The sequence below is a fragment of the Scyliorhinus torazame genome, chromosome 7, assembly GCF_047496885.1.
Source record: "Scyliorhinus torazame isolate Kashiwa2021f chromosome 7, sScyTor2.1, whole genome shotgun sequence".
NCBI classification, from domain to species: Eukaryota; Metazoa; Chordata; class Chondrichthyes; order Carcharhiniformes; family Scyliorhinidae; genus Scyliorhinus; species Scyliorhinus torazame.
The window spans coordinates 268,603,298-268,620,136 of NC_092713.1; the positions used below are offsets into that span (position 1 = coordinate 268,603,298).

At 43.7% G+C, this 16,839-nt stretch overlaps 1 protein-coding gene across 1 annotated transcript in view; it reads left to right on the top strand.

Annotated features, from left to right (window-relative positions):
- Nucleotides 1–6,834: 6,834 nt before the first annotated feature.
- Nucleotides 6,835–16,839, top strand: part of LOC140427029 (non-selective voltage-gated ion channel VDAC1-like) — a 46,853-nt gene continuing 36,848 nt past the window's right edge. The window contains exon 1 of the mRNA XM_072512445.1: nucleotides 6,835–6,988. The gene's annotated coding sequence lies outside the window, so the exon portion shown is untranslated. The remainder of the gene's footprint in view (nucleotides 6,989–16,839) is intronic.

The window sequence follows — 16,839 nt, forward strand, 5'->3', positions numbered from 1 at the left end:
TTGGGACAAAGTCCAATCACTTGGGACCAGGTACAGGGTCCGCCCCGAAAGGCGGGAAGCCCCTGGGGACTATAAGAATTGAGCCCCAAGTTCAAGTCGCTCTCTTCTCCAGCTCTTCACTCTTCAGCGGCTGGTCGAAACTGTAAGTCTTACTTCAACGCTCGCTACGAGATAGGCGCTCCTAGCTATCAATCTGTACCAACTTCGAATCCCGCAGGCTCAGAACCCGAACGAAAGGCCATTTGTTTCCCTGACCTGGTGGGCCAGTTCCAAGTTAAGTATAGGCCTGTTAGTTGTAGAAGTAGCTTAAACGTAGAATTTGTGCACGAGTAGTGATTACTGTGTATAATAAATGTGCTTTGATTTAAATCTTACTAATCAGAGTATTGGATTATTGATCATTACTCGGACTTGAACAACGTGGCGGTATCATAAAGATACCTGGTGACTCAAGAGCAAAGGTAATAAAACAGCAATTAAACTAAGGCAAAGTTAGCAACAAGGTACTGCAGTGAGGTCTACAGGTAGATGTGCTGCACTGGTGCCACAACCAGAGGTAAGTTTGGCAACTCACTGGAGTCAGGCTGGCAGGTCCCAGCGATGGGGGCAAAGGGAATTGGATACTGGGGTAGACAAGGTGGCGAGAAGGGTAACTGTGGCTGGAGAAGACGCTAGGGAGCCCTCTGATGTGTAAGATCTTTGCGGTTTGAGGAATAACTCGTACCAGCCTCCCCGAACAGGCGCCGGAATGTGGCGACTAGGGGCTTTTCACAGTAACTTCGTTTGAAGCCTACTTGTGACAATAAGCGATTTTCATTCATAAAACCCTTCTAAGTAAAATTTTTAAGTTCCAAATTCTTAATTCCTAACACACGGATCCTCAGTTGTGCTTGACCTAACAAGGTATGGATATATATCAATCAAGCAGAATCTATTAAGCAAAATTTTACATAATGGTTAACACAAAAATAGTGAAGGCAACATAGAAGTTCCTTATCCCTCAGTTCAAGGGAGTCCTTGAGCTTTGCTAGCGCAGACAATGTCTCTGTCTTCTCTGTCTTTGAAGTGATGTTGAACTGTGCTTAGAAGAGTCATACCCCAGAAATCATTGTGGCACTATGCCAACAAAGATTACAATGTCTCAACTTTTATCCCCATTTCTCAGTATTACTCTTCCCTTATTTGGAAATACATCTTCCGTTGACTTAGGATGTGAGTCATCTTATGTCACCCCACCTCTGTAACTAGAACTAGACTAAAGACAAATGTTCATCCCTTGTTTCCTTAGGCCCCTCAGAGTTACATTCCATTGTAAATAAACATTAGTTCCTCTAGATACGATCGTTACAAAGTTACATTCTTTTGCCAACATATTTTTAAAAATAAATTTAGAGTACCCAATTTTCTTTTTCCAATTCAGGGGCAATTTAGCGTGCCCAATCCACCTAGCCTGCACATCTTTGGGTTGTGGGGGTGAGACCCACGCACACACGGGGAGAATGTGCAAGCTCCACACAGACAGTGACCCGGGGCCGGGATCGAACCCGGGCCTCAGCGCCATGAGGCAGCAGTGCTAACCACTGTGCCGCCCCTTGCCAAGATATCTTAACCTATTCCCACAAATACTAAAATCATTAAGAACAAATGTTTAAAACACTTCCCATCATAATAGCAGAAAATGAAGGTTTCCTTCTTGTACAGATCATTTGAAGCAATGCATGGCTTGTTTCAATATAATGTGTAATTGTAAGAACAAACTGATTTTAGCTATTTCCTCAAATAGAATATAACCAAAAATAAATCTTAAGAGAAATTAAATGTTGTTTCTCACAAATAACAGCTGCAAACATCCCAACTGCCTTGATTGCCCAGTGGCTCAATTACAGAAATTCAAGCTTAACTATTTCAAAAGTGGTGAAGGAATAACATTGATAGATGTTACAGAACAACATCGATGCCTAAACACTAGTAGAATTAAACAAACCTTACAGATGGGCCCAGAAGGCCTGTCAAGGAGGCAACCACACCTTGCCCACAACCAACTCGCGCAGTGAAAGCTGCCAAACTGGACCACAGGGTACTACTAAAAGTAGCTTGTTCTTAGAATGACACCTTATGTTTAGGCAAACTATACATTTCTCTCCCACCGCTAGTTGAACCCGCTTGTAGCACCGGGATGGTCGACTACGTCTCAGGCATGGCACTCAAGGCATTTTAAGTCAACCGCCAGCCCCCCGCCTGCCAACCAGCTGCTGGGAGGCAGCAAAAACTAGCCCAAAGAGAGATGACCAACAGCTTGGTCACAGAGATGGATTTTAAGGAGTGTCTTAAAGGAAGAATGTGAAGGAGTTTTCCAGAGCTTGGGCCTGGCAACTAACAGTGTGTCCATCAAAGATTGTGTGATTAAAACCAGGGATGCACAAGAGGTTGGAATTAGAGGAGCACAGATACCTTGGAGATTGTGGGGCTGGAGGAGATTACAGAGATAGGGAGACCAATGAGAAATGTGAAGACAAGGATAAGAATTTGAAAATCAAGACTTTGCTTGACCAGGAACAAATGTAGGTAAATGAGCACAGGGGTGATAGGAGAATGAGTGAAAGTGAAGTCACAGACTGCAGAGGTTTGGATGACCTTAAGTTTATGAAGGGTAGAATATGGGAAAACAGCCAGAGGTTCATTAGAATATTTGAGTCAAGAGGCAAAGAAGGCTAGAATCGGGGTTCCAGTAGCAGATGAGCTGAGATGGGCAAAATCAAATAATGTTACGGAGGTGGGATAAGACAGTCTTAGTGATGGCACAAATATGAGTTTGGAAGCTCATCATGGGGTCACATGTGAGACACTTAGGGCGGGATTCTCCACTCACGCGCCGAAGTGGCCGCGCCATCGTGAACGCCGTCGAGTTTCACGACGGCGTGAAATGCCCCCGGTCCCGACCGATTCAGGCCCTGACAATGGGCCAGGATCCCTGGCCCATTGTCAGGGCCTGAATCGGTCGGGACCGGGGGCGTTTCGCGCCGTCGTGAAACTCGACGGCGTTCACGACGGCATCATCCGCGCATGCGTGGTTACCGTCCTCTCTAAGTCCGCCCCGCAAGAAGATGGCGGACGGATCTTGCGCGGCCGCGGAAGGAAGGAGGTCCTCCTTCAGAGAGGACGGCCCGACGATCGGTGGGCACCAATCGCGGGACACCCCACATTTGAGGTACCCCCCGGTGCAGGATCCCCCTCGCCCCCCCCCGCAGGCCGCCCCCCCCAGCGTTCACGCACCGCTCACGACGGCAGCGACCAGGTGTGGACGCGCCGGGGGGAACACGCCATTTTGGCCTGGCTGCTCGGCCCATCCGGGCCTGAGAATAGCGGGGGTGCCGGCGAATCGCCATCTTGGGCGTCTCCGGCGATTCTCCGGCCTGCGAAACTCGACCGGGCCGTTCCCGCCGTTTGGGAGAATTGCGGGAGGGCGTCGGACGGGCGTCCCGGGAAATTTTGGCGGCCCAGGCGATTCTCCCAACCGGCGCGGAAGTGGAGAATCGTGCCCAGCGTCTCAGATGATGGAGAGGAATGGTATGCATTCAATGGTAAATCAGTAGTTAGGGAATGGAGTTTGGGAGTAGGGACTAAAAATACTGGATTCAGTCTTCCAGATATTTAATGAGAGGACATTTCTGCTCATCCAGCACAAGATGTTGTATAAGTAGTCTGATAATTGATCAAGAGTGGAGTCAAGAATGGTGGTGGTGAGGTAGAGCTGGGTGTTGTCAATTTACATGTGAAAACTAACATTATGCTTTTGGATGCGGTTTCTGAGAGGCAGCATGCAGATGAGAAACAGTAGCGGGCGATAAACCCTTGGGATACACTAGCTGTAAAGGTGTAGGAGCAGGAAGAGAAGTCATTGGAAATTATTATACAGTAAAGAATAGAACCAGATGCGAGCGTTGGAGTAGCATGGTGTGGTCAAACGAGTCAAAGTCTGCAGGTAGTTCGAGAAGGATGTGAAGATATTGCTAAACTTACAGATTGGACAAATAATTGGCAATTGAAGTTCAACACATATAAATGTGGAATCGTATATTTTGGTAGAAAAAATAAGGAGTTCCATAATTATTTGGATGAAGAGGGTAGAGATGGGGAAGAGGAACAAAGGCATCCTCAGAGTACAAATCTACCAACTGCTAAAAGTTGTGCCGTAAGTCAGCAAGACCATAAAAACACAAACTAAGCAATAGAATTGAAATTTATGCTGAACCTGTATTAAAGCTTGGTTAGAAGTACTGTGTGGAATTCTGGTCTCCATATTTTAAAAAGGATAAAGATGCTCTGGAGAGGATTTATAAGGATGGTACCAGAAATGGTATCAGGTTGGTACCAGTGGGCATGCATATCAGGAATGGATTGACAAGCTGGGTCTCTTCTCTTGAAAGGAGGCTGAATTATGAAAGGTTTAGATATTGAGAAGTCTACCAAGCCTACGACTTCAGCATACTCCTCTACAATGGTGAAACCCATACATATACCAGACAAGAGAAAAGACTGAATAGTTTCCAACCTCACTGTCTCGAACATATCCTCAGCATTTTTTGGGAAGACAATCAAGGCCTTTGAATATACTAAGTCCATCAGCCATACACTCATTGCTAAGTCAACGGCATCTGTGCTGACTTGGCCATGTTCATCATCAGATGATGGTGTATATCCAAAGACCATCTGCACAATGAAATGGCCACTGGATGTCCACACCTCCAGTACAAGGACACCTGCAAGCAAGATATGAAGGAGGTGGACATCGATAGTCAACTGGGAGAGCATTGGAAGAGAAAGGTAGAAATTAAAATCTCATCTGGATGAAGAGGACTCAGATAAAGAAGAGGCAAGTGAATATTACACCTTCTGAGCCTATTGTCTTCCTCTGGAGAAAATGTAGCAGAGACTGCCATGCCAGGCTGGGGCTCCAGCATCACAACAGGTGATGCTTCACACAGAGTTGACCACCACAACACAAACCATCATCTTACCAGATGCAAGACAGCCACCACCAAGGAAAGATACAAACAGAATGTTTCCTCAATTAGATCACAACAAATGCGTTAGCCATCAATAAATACAGGAGAAACTTCTTTATCCTAAGAATGGTGAGAATAAAAACATGGAAAATAGGAGTAGGCCATTTGAATCCTTCAAGCCAGATCTGCCATTCACTATGGCCATGGCTAATCACCAAACTCAGTAGCCTTTCCTGCATTCCCCATATATCCTTTGATCCCTTCAGCCCCAAGAGCTATATTTAACTCCTTCTTGAAAACATACACAATGTTTTGGCTTCAACTGCTTTCTGTGGCAGAGAATTCCATTGGCTCAGCACTCTCTGTATGAAGACATTTCTCCTCATCTCAATCCTAAATTGTTTACCCCAATTCTGGACTCCCTCACCATAGGGTACATCCTTCCTGAATCTACACTCTCTAGTCCTGTTCGAATTTTATCAGTGTCTATGAGATTCCCCTCATTCTTCTAAACTCCTGGGAATATATTCCTAACCAGCTCAATCTCTCCTCATACACCAGTCCTGCCATCTCAGGAATCAGTCTGGTAAACTTTCACTGAACTCCCTTAGCAAGAACATCCTTCCTCAGATAGCGAGACCAAAACGGCACACAATATTCCAGGTGCTGTCTTACCAAGGCCCTGTATAACTACAGTAAGACATCCCTGCCCCTGTACTTGATCCTCTCGTTATGAAGGCCAACAAACCAATTGCCTTCTTCACCGCCTTCTGCACCTGCAAGCTTACTTTGAGCGACTGGTGTACAACGACACCCAGGTCTTGCTGCATGTTCCCCTCTCTCAATCTATCGCTATTCAGATAATAGTCTACCTTCCTGTTTTTGCTATCAAAGTGGACAACCTCACATTTATCCACATTATGCTGCACCAACTATGCATTTGCCCACATCACACTGAAACATCTCTGCATCCTCCTCAGTTCACCCTCCCTTTTTGTGTCACCTGCAAATATGGAGATATTACATTTAGTTTCCTCATCATCTAAATTATACATTGTGAATAGCTGGGGTCCCAGCACTGATCCCTGCGGTATCCCATTGCCTGTCACTCAGAAAAGACCCATTTATTCCTACTCTTCGATTTATTCCTGTTTGTCTGCCAACCAGTTTGCTATCCATCTCCATACATTACCCACAATCGCATGCACCTTGTCAAAAACCTTCTGAAAGTTCAAATAAACCACATCTACCGGCTTTCCCTCATCAACTCTACTTGTTACATCCTCAAAGAATTCCAGTGGATTTGTCAAGCAGGATTTCCCTTTTGCACATCCATGCTGACTCTGTCCAATATTGTTTTCCAAGTGCTTTGCTATTGAATCTTTTATAATGGAGTCCAGCATGTTCCCAATGTGGAACTGCTACTATGTGGCGTGGTTGAAGCGATGAATACAAATACACTTCAGGAGAAACTGCGCACACATATGAGGAAAGGAATAGATTACGTTGGGAGATTTAAGAAAGGGAAGGCAGCTCAGTTGACTATAAACGCCGACGTAGAGCAGTAAAGAGAGTTCGGTGCTTTTATTCAGATAACCCTCAGCTACAGCACCTTAGACTTCACCGCTTTTAAACTTCACAGGCGGCGCCCCTCCCCCTCTGCACGCTAGCGACGCCCCTCCCCTTCTGTGCGCAGGCGCCGCCTTCCCCCTCTGCCCGCAGGCACCGCCCCTCGCCCTCTCTCGCGCAGGCGCCGCCCCTCGCCGTCTCTGCGCGCAGGCCCCGCCCCTCGCCGTCCCTGCGCGCAGGCGCCGCCCCTCGCCCTCTGCGCGCAGGCGCTCTTCGCTCAACCCTTTAGCCCCCACGCATGTGCAGTTGCTCACGTCCAGTGTCTGCTGCTGTGTGGTTCGGTTGAAGATTGCCGTCTGCTGGAAACCTCCTCCCCCACCACCACCTGCAGTCGGTGTGTGCGCTCTTCAGTGGTACGTGTGAGCCTCTAACACTTGCGGAACGTAGAAAGAATAACATACTCAGGGATGGGATGGGGGAGGGAAATGAGTGCCTTGTTCCGGAGGTTAAGGAACAGATTTTTATTTGAAAGGCCGGGGCCATGAGTAAGTAGCTGGCATCGTGTTAGCCCGTTCTTAGCCAGGGGAATGCGGTCCATAACCCTTCCCTCTGCCTCCAGGTTGAATCCATGGAAGAGTAGAGCGGGTTAAAGGTTTTGTATGTTTCCGCAGCAGGGATCAATGTGTTCGGCTCGCTGGGGGTTTATTGTATGGCGACTGGAGTTGACCTTTAAGAGCATGCAAGGTTGGGAGGCTGACAGCACGTCTCCTGACCAAAGGCTTTGTAACATTGTAAGTGCTTTTAAGTCGTGCCTCATTTGCGAGTACACGCCATTCCTGCTGTATTCATAAAGACCGCCTTCTAGTTTCACGATTTACAATTTATTTTACTTTTATTCTGAACTCCATTTCGTAATATACTCGTTACCGCTCGCCTACACCTAGTGCATTGCGCCTTGTACGATTATTCTTTTGCAACATGCCAAAGGAAAGTCGTGCCAGCTTGTAAGTAGCTCCCCAGATGTGGTAGGGTTAGAATGACATTAGCAATCGTGCGTGTCTGAATCTCATGAGATGAAAACATTGTTCAAAAGAACTGTTTTTTTAAAATGCTGTTCACCGGGAACATGTCTCCGAAAGCAAATTTTTTCACACCCGCATTAGTTCTATTATGGATGAGTACAGATCAGTACAGATGGTTATTTTCTTTGGTATTTTTAGGCGAATAATGCGTGATCAAGATTTCCAATTGCTCTCATCTAGGCATTTCAGCTGGACGTTATTCCTGGTATTATAAATGTGAGGAATGCTGCTAAGTCTAGCATTCATAATATCATTGTACATGACCTTCATGGAGAGGGCTGTCCCCCAAATGTCGGTTTTTATTTTGCAGATTTGAAATGGAGAATATTAACAAAGGGAGAAAAATATCAAGCTTCAGTACCAATATGCACGTATTAATGTTTTATGTTTAATGTTTTAGGATTCTTTAACGTATCAGTAGAATTTATTTTAATTTGAAAATGCAGTCTACATTGGAGTGCATTGCAGTGCTAGGATGTTCTATATTTTTGCAAAAAGCTGAGATAAGCTTGACTTAAGGTGGGAAGTGATACTTGGCCATGAATCAGCAAAGCATTGCAAAATCTTTGTTCCTAAATACAATCAAATATTAGTGTTCTGCACTTGTATCCTCCATTGAGTCTGCTTCCTTGATGTAAAACTGCATGAAGACTTTGAATTGCAATTTGAAATATTTAGAATATTGTGTGAACGTACACCAAAGCTTCCCTCTGAAGTCAAGTTGACTTTATGAACCAGACCTAAATCAGTAGATGATACTTGAGGTGATTGGGTGTACATCATGTTGCAACTAACCAAGTTGCAATGATAATTTGTTGTTCATTCCCTGGTATGAGTGTCATTGCTCAGATCAGCATTTATTTCCTTTATCTACTGTTCTGGGAAGGTGATGGACTGCCTCTTTGAAATACTGCATGTGATTTGATTCAACTGAGTGACTTGCTAGGCCACATTGTGGGCATTTGTGGGATTGGAGCCACGTATGTAAGTTATACCAGATAAGAACAGGTTTCCTTCCTTAAAGAACAACAAAGAGCAGCACAGGAACAGGCCCTTCTGCCCTCAAAGCTTGCGCCGATCACGTGTCCCATCTAGACCAAACGCCTGTATCCTTCTATACCCCCTCTGTTCAGATAAGTCTTAAAGGTCGCTAACGTCTCTGCTTCAATCACCTCACTTGGCAGTGCATTCCAGGTTACCACCACCCTCTGTGTTAAAAAACTTGCCCACACATCTCCACTGAACCTATTCCCCCTCACTTTGAACTTATGCCCCCTTGTAATTGTAATTTCCTCCCTGGGGAAAAAGCCTCCAACTGTTTACCCTATCTGTACCCCTCATAATTTTATAAATTTCTATTAGGTCACCCCTCAACCTCCGTCTTTCTAGGGAGAACAATCCCAGTTCATTCAATCTCTCATAGCCAATACCCTCCATACCAGGCAAAGTCCTGGTAAACCTTTTCTGTACTCTCTCCAAAGCCTCCACATCCTTCTGGTGACCATAATTGGACACAGTATTCCAAATGTGGTCTAACCAACGTTCTATATGACTAACATAATTTGTGAGCTTTTATACTCCATACCCAGACCTATGAAGGCAAGCATGCCATATGCTTTCTTTACCACCATTTCCACTTTGGCTGCCACTTTTAAAGAATGTGGACCTGCATGCCCAGATTTCTGTGTCTCTGCTCCTGATGGTTCTGCCATTTATTTTATAGCTCCCACCTGAATTGAATCTACCAAAATGCATCACCTCGCATTTGTCTGGGTTAAACTCCATCTGCCATTTCTCCGCCCAATTTTGCAGCCCATCTATATCCTGCTGTATTCTCTAACAAACTTCATCACTGTCCGCAACTCCTGCAATCTTAGTATCATCCGCCAAACTTGCTAATCAAACCAGCTACGTTTTCTCCCAAGTCATTTGTATATATTACAAACAGCAGCGGCCACAGTACCAATCCCTGCGGAACACCACTTGTTACAGACCCTAATTCGGAAAAACACCCTTCCACTGCTACAGGCTGCCTTCTATGGCCAAGCCAGTTCTGAATCCATCTAGCTAGTTCACCCCTGACCCGTGTGATTTAATCTTTTGCACCAGCCTGCCATGAAGGACCTTGTCAAATGCAATGTTAAAGGATGGAAACAGTTTTTTACTACAAAACAATAGCCATTTTTACAGATACCAACTCTACAACCTGCTGAATAGTGATGCATAAATGTACCATGGGATCTTTACCAGCTGCTTCCAATGCAAGTAGGCCCCTCCTTTAACTGAAGTGACCAAACTGTACTCAGCCCTCTAGGTGGTCTCACCAATGTCCTGTACAGTTGTGGGAAGTCTTCCCTACTTTTATACTGCACCCCCATTGCAATAAAGAGCTATATTCCTTAATTTCTTGTTGTATCTATATGCTGACTTTCTGTGATTCATGGACAAAGGCACTCGGATCCCTCTACACTTGCAGAATTCTGTTGTGTCTCCATTTAAATAATATTCTGCTTTTCTATCCTTCCTGCCCAAGTTGTCAGCCTCACATTTTCCCACATTATATTCCATCTGCCAAATTTCTGCCCACTCACTTAACCTATCAATATCCCTTTGCAGGTTCTATGTATCTTCCCCTCAACTTGCTTTCTACCTATCTCTGTATCGGCAACAAATTTGGCAACAAAATGGTCAGATATAAGCCAATATCATGCCAGGACTGGTAATATTAACTGTGGAGTTATTCTGTAATTTAAGAGATTTAACAAATTTATACGGTGATAAAACTTCAGACTATTATATTATCTGACTGATTTGTTTGGAGTTGTGGGATTGGCTGACTATTTATGAAATCTGGTGTTTCAAGGAAATACAATCCTTGTATTTTTTTCAATTGATATGGAAATTTAAGATAGGATAATGAGCTAATAAATGTGAAAATCACACTTCACTCAATCAAACTAAACCGAATACAAATACAGTCATTTGAGAATTTGTGGGAGGCATCAACAAAAAAAAGTGACTGACATGTTAGATGCATGTAATGATGTACAGGATTAAGAGAACTAATCAAACTGATGTAGGGGGGGAAATCCAGAAAACCCCACTCCCATTTTATGATTAAAAACTTAAAAGTCTCTTCAGACCTTGTGGATCTTCACAAAGTGTCTGATTGCAGGTAGCAATAAATCTAGAGGGATTAGGAAAAGGAGGATCCAGTGTTGGATCAGATGAGAAAAAAACATGTTACATTGATCAGAACATGTCTCTTAGTCTTTCAAAGTCACACAGCAGATATGAGACATGGGGTCATATAAAATATGGCATGAAGGAGCAACACCCAGGGATGAACCTAATAGCAAGTTAGAGATGATAATCAGTCATTCTGTACAGAAATAGTAGAAGTGGAATTTAACAATAGAATCAAATGGTAAATGCTCTGTTACACTATTGCAAATCTTGTGACTGACAAATTAATTTCACATCCCAAAAAAAATGAAAGCTGGTTTGTTAGTTCTATTTAATTTGTTGTCATCCGTGTTTCTAAGGTTATTGATTGCAGATCTAGGTGAGAGAACAAAATTGGGGAACTCTTGACATTGCATCAATGTCTATTTTCTACTCGGCAGGATGCTTTTATTATTAAGCTAGTGTTAGGAAAACAAAGCCAGTTTTAAGGGAATTAGATTTGTATTGATAAACATTAGAAATTAAGTGAGTGTGTTTTTTGGCACCTGTAAGGGTAAAACCTATAGTTAGATTCATGCTGGAAAAAGGTGTTTGTATGTTTGGGGGTTGGTTAAGCTCCAGCTATGTTTCTCTTGTGCTTAGAGGGCTATGGCATGAGGAATAAATAGGCAAGCAGAGGTATGTGGGTGTTGCTTAGCAACTGGGGCCTTGTAAGGTAGAGACGCTTTTATGTTTTAGTTTGCAGTTGGAGATAGGTAGTGAGAGAAAAGGCAGCCTCACAGCTCTGCTAGGAGCAGTTGGTTTAGCAGGCGAGAGAGAGAACATCTCTTTCAGCTTTGCTAGAAAAAACCCCACACCATGGAGTAATGGTTAAGAAAATGAGTGCAGAGATTTGAAAAGCAGCTAGTTAAGGAAACTAGAGAAATAAAGAGAAGTTTCTAAGAAGTCAGAGGTTAATGGTATGAAATCAGAGAACTCTTCAACAAAGACAAAGCTGAGAAGGCTGAGGCACCAGAAATTTATCTGAAGGGAGTGAGAGGTTTTACTACAGCCTGTGGAATGCATGTTGAAATAACTATGGAAATCGGTGGCTGGATCATGGAGTTTGTGTGAAACCAGTTAAGAAAAAAGAAACCCAGGAGTGAGTGATGCAAAATCCTGGACTGGATTCTCTGTCAAAAGTGGAACGGAAGCTTTTTTAAAAAAAAAGAAGAAACGCGTGTAATTTGGAATACCAGGTCTGGGTTTTGGAATGCAAACTGCTAAGGGAAAGGATAATTACAAGAGAAGATTTAAACGGTGTTTCTGGGAGTAGATTTGGAAACTCTCATGTGGCAATCATTTGGGGGATTCTGAGAAGACATCCACAAAGATTCACTTTAGGTTCAGAGAGAAGTGTGTCTTCACACAGTCATCTGTGTTTAAAAGGGAGTTCGTATTAATGAGATCGTTGTAGCTTAAGATGAAAACCGTATTAATCTTAAAACCTGTGTGTAATTGTTAAGCTAAAGGGGAGTAAAGGACTATTGCATTATTATCCAACTTTTTCATGGTTCATTTTTTTTCTTGTTAAAACTAATGTTTTATTAAAAAATATATAAAAGTTATTGGGCTGGATTCTCTGCCGGTGGGATGCTCCGTTTTGGTTTCCCGATGGCGTGGGGCTGCTCCACAATGGGAAACCCCATTGACAAGCCGGTGTAACAGAGCACCCTGCCGGCGAGGTGAAACAGAAATGTGGCGGGGCGGAGAATCCAACCCATTGTCTTTTGAGCCAGGGTTCCATTCTGGGATCTTCTCATCCAGTTATTTTTTTAAAATTAAAACATTTAGAGTATTTATTTTTTTCCAATTAAGGGGCAATTTAGCATGGCCATTCCACCTACCCTGCACATCTTTGGATTGTGGGGTGAGACCCACGCAGAAACGGGGAGAATGTGCAAAGTCCTCACGGACAGTGGGCCGGAATCGAACCCGAGACCTCGATGCCATGAGACAGCAGTGCTAACCACTGCACCACCTCTTCTCATCCAGTTATAACATCAACTGGGCTCAGAACACTCGATAATGGAGTTTATATGTCATAATAGTTGATGTTGCTAGTTTACTAGATTGTGCCAATAGCAGTAAGTTTCAGCACCTGGTTACTAGAGTAGTTTATTTTACAGAATGCTTATAGCATTTTATTAAAATATTTCAATATTGTAAAATAAATGCTACCCTTGAGAGGAAGCAATCTCATACAATGAGGTTCATTAGTCTAATTTGGGAGGCTCACAGCTTTTGTTCATGGTGCTTCCATAAGTTCTGTTACCTATTCCAAGCAGATCTTAGCAGTAGCAGTTTGTCTTTCCATAGCCTTCTTTCAGAGCTGCCTCAATGTTCTTTACAGAGTAAATAGAAAACTGGAGAGCAACAAGCTTAGGGCACGGGAGTAAATTGCCGGGAGACTTTGATGGAAAGGACATAAATGCCAATGTGGAAATTCTGGAGGAGAGAGATCCAGATGATGGTGGCACGGTGACAAAGGAAATAGCCACTGATTAAGGAACCTAGTGGGTAGGGAACAAGGAGTCCTTTGGTGTCATACAAGTGTTGAGTCTCTGCTGAAATGTACTGGAAGAAGACAATATTGGATGTTTGATGGAGCAAAGCCGTGAATGAAATTTAAGACAAAAATTAAAAATCTTGGTCAATTAGATGGGGCACAAAGATCCAAGCCGGGAATCGAACCTGGGACCCTGGAGCTGTGAAGCAACTGTGCTACCGTACCGCCCAGTGAGATCTAGTTCATTGCCACTCATTATGTAAAAAAAAAAATATTTCTCATATTCCCCCACTTTATCTCTTGACCAAAATTTAAAATCTGTGTCCACCTGACCTTGTACCATCACGAATCACAGCCACTTTTATTTGTCTACCTTATCTGAACCTGTCATAATCTTGTACACCTCCATCAAACTTTCACTTAACAATTTCTGCGTCAAGGAGAATATCCACCAGCTTCTTCAACTTAACCTTGTAGCTAAATTCCCTTATCCCTGGAACCATTTAGTAAATCTCCCTGTGGTCTCTCAAGGACTTTCACATCCTCCCGAAAGTGTGGAATGAAGTCCAGGCATAATACTCTTGTTGTGGCCGAGCAAGAATTATATAAAGGTGCAGCATAACTGCTGTTGTACTCAATACATTTATTTTGGAAGCCCAAGATCGCATATACTTGACTTACTACTCTCTAACTATGCCATCTCTAAAGACCTATGCAAGTGAACCCCTGTATCTCTCTGTTCCTGCACATTCTTTGAACTATACCATTCCCCCCAAAAAAAATATACTTTATTCAAAAAATTGTAGAAATACATTAAATAATATTATGGAAACTGCAATACAGATCAGGTTTTCCCCATATATTGCATGAGGTGCCTCATTAAAATTTATACTTTATATTTAAAGTGTATACTTTACATTGCATGTCAAATATGTTTTGGTGGATACAGCCTGGGTGATTTTACATTGCTTCCATCCTCGCTATACAATGGTGGGAGGACCTTTGTGTGCTTTCCAACTGTGCCTTTAAGTCTATCTAGCCTCTCGCTGTCCCTTTTGCCAAACAGCATCACCTGCCACTTCTCTATATTAAATTCCAGCTGCCACTTGACTGCCCAATTTTGCAAACTTGCCTGTGCTCTGTTGCAGTTGAGTGGTATCATCCTCATTGTCACACCTCCAAGTTTGGTAGTAACAAAAATTGAAATTTTCCTTTGTATTCTAATATTCAGGTCATTTATATATCAAAAAAGCAGTTGTTCCAACACTGACCTTTAGGGAATACTGTTGTTTACCATCCTCCTGTCTGAAAAAACAACCATTTATCACCACTCACCGTTTTCTGCCCATAAGCCATTATTTTTTCCAAGTTGAGACTCGCCCACCTATCCATGCACCTCAGTTTTGTTACCTCGGCTTTTATGTGCTTCTTTGCCAAATGAAGCACATTGCCTTCATTAAAAAAAAATGTTTTTTTTTAAATTTAGAGCACCCAATTCATTTTTTCCAATTAAGGGGCAATTTAGCGTGGCCAATCCACCTAGCCTGCACATCTTTGGGTTGTGGGGGCGAAACCCACGCAAACACGGGGAGAATGTGCAAACTCCACATGGACAGTGACCCAGAACCGGGATCGAACCTGGGACCTCTGCGCCGTGAGGCAGCAGGGCTAACCCACTGCGCCACCGTGCTTGCCTTCATTAATCTTCTCTGTTACTTCAACAAAAAAATTAATTAGATTAGGTCAGCACTACTTCTCTTTCAGAAATCTGGGCTGCCTTTCCTTAATTAACTCGAGCTTCTCTGAGTTATTCCAAAATGATTGCCTCAGAAACTACTCAACACTGATGTTACATTGCTCGAGGCGCACTTTTCTTTTCTTGCTCCATTGCCATTCCTTTGCCTCTGGAGGATTAACTCTTCAGTCATTCAATCTCTCCTGATTTTCACCCTATCACATGCATGCCTTTTGTCCTTGTCCCATCTACCCCTTGCTCAAAATCTATGACATTTCTAGCATTTCCCAATTCTGATGAAAGGCCTCATAACCTGCTGAGTATTTCAAGCATTTTCTGTTTTTTCCCCTTCAGTTTTCTAACATCTGCAGTATGCTGCTTTTCAACTGATGTGGAAGCTGTAGTTGCAGGGAAGCTTGTAGTTATAGGAATGTCCTTGCACCTTGCTTGAACAAAGGTGTCACATCTGCCTTTCTCCACTCTAGCAAGTGTCTTGGAAAAACTGAAAGATTATTGCAAACCCTTGTGCTGTTTGAATGGATTGGAACTCTTCAGAGTTACACCACACTAATCCAAACTGTTTAAGTTTGATTTCCAGGAGCTAGTTCTAGGCATTGGCTTTGACCCAGTGGCTGACTTACTGGTACCCTGTCCATTACCGTAAGCATTTATTTCTTCCATCACTGGCACACTGTTTAAAATGTGTACCAGCTGAAGGACGAGGAGGAGAGGTGGGGAGCTGAAGGAGGGGGAGGGGAGGTGGGGGGCTGAAGAAGGGGGAGGGGTGGTGGGGGGATTGTGGGAGGTGGGGGGGCTGAAGGAGGGGGAGGGGAGGTGGGAGGGCTAATGGAGGGTGGTGGTAGGGCTGAAGTAGGAGTGGCAAGGTGGGGGGGGGGCTTAATGGACGGGGGGTTGGGTGATGTGGGGTGGGGCAGACTGAGGGGGATTGGAGACTCTATTGGACCAAGGGGGTGACAGAGGGGATGAAGAATTGGCGATGAGGGGGATGGTGAAGGACGATGAGATGGAGGGGGGGCAAAGGAAGGGGAAATGCAGGGAGGTGAAGGAGGGAGTGGTGATGGGACAAAGTGAGGGGAAGATGACGGGTGAGGGAGGGGGAAGTTGTAGAATGCTCAACTCATTTCCTTCCCCTGATCAACAATTGAAGACTTTCTCCCTCAACAAATATGTCCCCCAGATTTTTACTCTGAGTCATACAAACTCTGAGGCATTAAACTGGGGTCACACCGGGAAAAGTTTGGAAAGCACTGACGGAAGCAGGTGCATATGACTGCCACTACCTCTATTTTCTCCTCCAAGTGGCATACCATTTGGACTTGGAAATATATTGCTGTTTTTCACCAGACCGAAATCCTGGAACTTTCGACACTTTTAACAGTCCTTTCAACACTTGGGCTGCAGTGGCTGAAGAAGATGACTCACCCACTGCCTTCTTCAGGTATTTCGGGGTAGGCAATAAATGCCACCAGTGATGCCCATATCCTGTGAATGAATTAAGAAAACTTTTTAACTCGATCTACATGGTTGATGTAGGTTGTTAGCATAAATGCAGTGATAGAGCTTTGGGAATACAAATTGAAAGTATAGTATAAAGGTAATATGAATGTCAACTATAAATGTGATGTTACAGCATTGTTTGTTTTGTTGTTTTGCTCTCCAGCATACAGTCCTTAAGTTTATTAGTGCTGCTTT